We start from the raw sequence: 5,045 nt of genomic DNA, 5'->3' as shown, positions 1-5,045 counted from the left end.
TTCAACGTGAACCTACTGAAAATTTATTATCTTAAAAAGATCATCTATGCTTTTTCCCAGCATTCCTTAAAGACTACACTGAGATGATGTCCACACCAGCTTCAATTTTATTCAGAGAAAGGGGGGCCAGGAGGGAGAAACAGATGCATACATGTTTCATCTTTTTTAAGTAGGTCTGTCACAAATGTTAGTTAGACTTACATTTAAGCCTCAAAATTATACCTGCAAAAACTAAATTAAGTTAGATTTATGTACTTTATGTGCTGTGTCTTAACATCCTTATTACTGCTTTTTTTCCACAATGCTTTATATAAGTACAGTTCTCTCAACATAAATATTGACTGTTCTGCTGCTGTGTGACTCTGTCCTGCTGGGAGAGCAGATTGTTCAGCACTTGGGGCAAGGGGCTGGAGGGGGACAAGCACTGGGGGACACAAGGGACTTCTTGTCAGAGAAGGAGGCAACTGTGGCTGAGATGAAGAGGAGGCTCCAGGCAGCATGAAATGGCCTGGCCACCGAAGCAACAACTGCTGAGGGGCTCTTTTCTTTCCCCAGCTGCTGGCCAAGTGTTCTGACTAATTCCCAGGAGTCTCCTAGAAAGAATGGTATAGAGAAAGGGAAGGAAAGTAGGGAACCCATAGGTATGGAATCTGTGGGAGGCACCTTAGTACATTTATGCTAATTTTTTAAACTCTGAAATCTGCTGTTTACAGTTTTATCATGCTCACATAATGGCACAAAATAAAAACCTACACACAAATTACAATATTAAATTTCTAAAAATTGTATAACTGACATTATGATAAAAGTCCTGCTACCCCATCAGAGGTGGAAAAAGAGGGGAATGTGTGCAGGAACATCAGTTCTGCCTCCTAGCTGAACTGTGGTAATTGACATTAGTGTCAAGGACACTTCAAACCAGGAGGATAGGGCCCATCCTGCAGCTGTGCTCAATTAACATTTTAATGCAAAGCTGAGGAGATGCAGATAGGTAACAGGTGTGGCTCACCCTAATTAAATAGCTCTTCTCAACTTTATTATTTATTTCCTGTTATACAAAATGCCATCGTACATATTTTTCCTAAGCTATCGTTTTGGGGGAGAGGCCCAGATGAGAAATTGCCAGCAAACATATCAAGTCTTACAGGAGCGCAAAAGCCCAAGCAAAAATGTTCCTAATGACATCTCATTTAATCAAGTTGTTTACAAAGAAAAGCCCAGAAAGTTGACAGCTGTATAGTTCCAGAATATTACACATCTCTTCCCCATAAAGTGGCACAGGACACAAAGATAAATTAGCTCCACTAAGCAAAACTACCACTATCATTAGAATAGCCATAAACTAATGCTAAAAGGGATACAGTGCTGGCTTTCATTCACTGGAAAAAAAACATGATATTGGCAAAATGGAGTTTTTTCTCTCCATTTTTTTTTTTTTTAATTAGTTAATGAATATGAAGTTTTGACTGATGGCAAGAAGTACACATTATTTTCAGCTGGGATAATCCAAGAGACCAGATGGCATTTATCCCAGCATTCACAGAACAGGATTTTCATGATATTCAAATGTAAAACATGGCAGCTCTTCTGAATTAATAACTTCTTCAAGTAGTTTTTATAATTCAAAATTTGGGCGGGCTTTAATATTTCTGATAAGATAAATTTTTATATTTTTTTTAACATTCCAAAGAATCAATAGAACAATGAATGGATGTAAAAATAATAATTTGTTTTGCTTCATTTAAAGATAATCTATTGCTACTTTTGCTAGTCTTTGACAACTATTAGATAAACTATGGAGCCATCACACAGTAGGTGATTCAGAGTTCAGTAAAACAGTGCTAAAATATAGTTCCATATTAATAGTGAAAATTCCTTTAACAAGAACTCCAGGATGTTAGGACCCTCAAGGGTTGGGCAGACTTCCCAGTAAGAGTTAGCACTGGACAGCATCAATTCTTTGTGAATTTAAGAAGCCTGTAAGAAATCAAGAGAGAAATATTGTGCAGGTGTAGTTTTACAGACCTTTTTGTCTACGCACAATTTCTGTCCTACAGGTCACCACATCGAGCTAAACAGACGTCAGGTGAAACAGTCTTCACCCCTAACATGGACCCAATTATTTTTATTCTCTAGGTTTCAAGAAAGTTCAGTTTTTGTACCTTTTGAAAAATCCTCCATGCTATGCATCTGTTGTGCATCATTAAAATTATAATTTTATTATATCAATTTCTCTTCCCTTTAGTTCCAGTTAGTTTCAACAACTCAGTTTTTAACTTCATGAGAGGAAGAGCTTGGTAGACAAAAAGAAGCTGAAAAATTGCTTTATTAAATATGCATTACATGTAATTACTCATTTCCTGCTTAACTGATCTGGCAAGGAACTCTTCCTCAAAGTCACATCCCTTCATAGAGAGGCACTTGCTTTGAAAAATTTCAGTTTGGGAAGTTTCTTGTGTAAAAGATGGAATTATTGATCAAAAGGAAACACAAATTATTCATTTATTATTGGTCAAAAAGAGACAACTATTCCTTATATTCTTCTAATTAAAGCAAGGAAGAAATTCAGATTTCATTGATTCATACATGAATATGAAAATGTGACCTTTAAAACTTCACATTTTGATGTTTCTGGCAAAAAAAAATCTTTTTACCTCTTCATGGTTTACCATCTAGAGTGAATGGGAAATGTGCTTCCCAAAATAGAAAGAGTTCCATTCATTTTTCCACAATTTTGTAACTCTTACTACTTGGAGGAGGAGAATAGAAGGACTTCAAAGGTTTGTTGAGTCTGAGATGGCAAGTAAATCCCTCTGAACTGGTAACACAACACAAAAATTGTCCTAGGTTTGGTATATGAAGACTCATCAGGTTCATGTCACTCAGAATCATAGTTACTAATTTTTTCCCTCCTTTCCTTTCAGAAAATAAAAAAATTCAAATTGTTTCTGTTATTCCAGCCTTCAAAGTGCTTCTACTATGTTGTAAAGTGCTTCTACTATGTTGTAAGAAACTAAGGCCAAGTTCTTGAAAATAGCTGGATTCTTCCTTCAGAAATAATTAAATAATTTGATTTTTTTTTTTTTACTTTAAGTGGGTTTAATATTTTAAAAGAAAGCAAGCTGAATATCAGTCTTATCACCAATTATGCTTATTACCACAAAAGAAATAATTCAGATGTACACAGAAACTATCAAACTACAGACAAGCACTATTAATGTTCATTAGCCCTAAGATTTGGCAAATATTTTTTTCATGACTGTCTGATAAACAACTGTAAATACTCCATGAAGAGTCAGCTGGTATTGGCTTCTACTTGACAAAGAATAAGATTCCTGGATATATCTGCTGAAAAATTGTTTACAAACATCTCTTTTTGGTGTGCACTTTTTAAGTACTAATGAAACACTAACACCAAAACTATAACCAAAACAAGATACATGTAAAATGAGTAAAAATCCCCAAACTCAGCATAGCAAGATTTAGATTAAAGTATAATATAAAAAGATGACAGAAAATGTTAATTGAATTAATATGGTACATTTGTATTACATATAGAAAACCCTATGCCTCAGAAGAGTAAAAAGCTACATTTATCATTCTTTTAAGCTACATTTATCATTCTTTTAGCAAAGTTTTAACCTTCTCTTGAAATCATTAGATGAATTTTTCTACTGAACCTTTTTTATAAGTTTGTGTGCATTTACAGAAGAATTATTTCAAAGTCAAGAACAAGAGGTAAGTCACATCATACTGTGCTTACAAGAGTGACTGCTGAGTATAAATAACTTCCTCTTAGTACTGGAGCTGACCCCAAAACAGGTCACCTTTCCACCACTGGAGACAAAAGCAGCTGCATAAAAGACAAGCACATGCATCCTGCTATGATAGTTTCAGAATATGTTTCACCTGGGTACATTAATTACTTATGAATGCCAGTGGGTTGAGTTAGACCCTAAGGCATAGAATTATTAGGATATTATACATACCTAACACATAATCCAAGTTCAAAAAACATAAGTATCAGGAGAACTGTATTTCTCAAACATACTGTGGTGCTTTCATAACCAGAACACAATCTCCCCTTTTCCCAAAGAGCTTCAAACTATCCTGGGCCCCTCTGGTCCGAGGTAGAATCCCGTTTCATTTGACTTGCTCTGAAATCTGCTCCGCTCTAATCTGTATCCATCATACTTCCTTGAAGTGAAAGAAATGGTTCTTACGCTAAGAACTGTAATTCAACTCTTTGCAGACTTCACCTTGCCTTTAACAAACAGCTACCCATGGTCTTTCACGTAACTGTACTCGTTCCCTTTGGGATTTCAGCACAGCATGACTTGGCACTATGACCAATGCTCATGTTGGAGAATGAAATCACAGAAAACACTGGCATTTCTTCAGCCACTTCAGATCTTGTTCAGACACCTTTCTTCAATGCTGATAAGGCAATAAGTTGTCAGGGTACATACATATATGTATGTACCCTGGTACTGTGTTGGCTGTGGAGCCAAACATGCAGCATTCTCACTCCATCCACACTGTATCAATGAATAAATAAGACTTTGAGCCAATGTTCCACTGGCAGCTCAGTTTACAGTGCCTTCAAGATAGAAATTAGACTACTGTTAACTTAAATACAACAATACACATTTGCAACAATTAAACCCTGTATCTTTGTAATGGGGTAAATCACCTCCTAGACTGCAACTATAGACATATGATAACTATAATGGCAAGCTGGTGAACTTTGGAAAATATTTGTCACTACTGTTACCACTGCACCTTTGCTAGCATTGAAGTGGCACATCTTGCACCTCTCTAAGATGATGTATCACATCTTGAACATTATTACTTGGCCTGCTGTATCCTGCCATTATCTTCACGAGGTGCATGTCCATCATAGCCTCTCAGATTTTATTGATTTCAGCCCTGATCTTGAATGAAGGCAGAACATTTGTCTGTCATGAGGAGTCTTGGTAATCAAAATAGTATTCAAAAGGGATGCAGGAGTCTCTGATACATAATTTTCAGAGTAGTGTGTTGAC

The sequence above is a fragment of the Pseudopodoces humilis genome, chromosome 1, assembly GCF_049639895.1.
Source record: "Pseudopodoces humilis isolate 2021_Gansu_Grassland_sample_001 chromosome 1, ASM4963989v1, whole genome shotgun sequence".
Taxonomy (NCBI): domain Eukaryota; kingdom Metazoa; phylum Chordata; class Aves; order Passeriformes; family Paridae; genus Pseudopodoces; species Pseudopodoces humilis.
Note: the sequence above shows the minus strand (reverse complement) of the source record.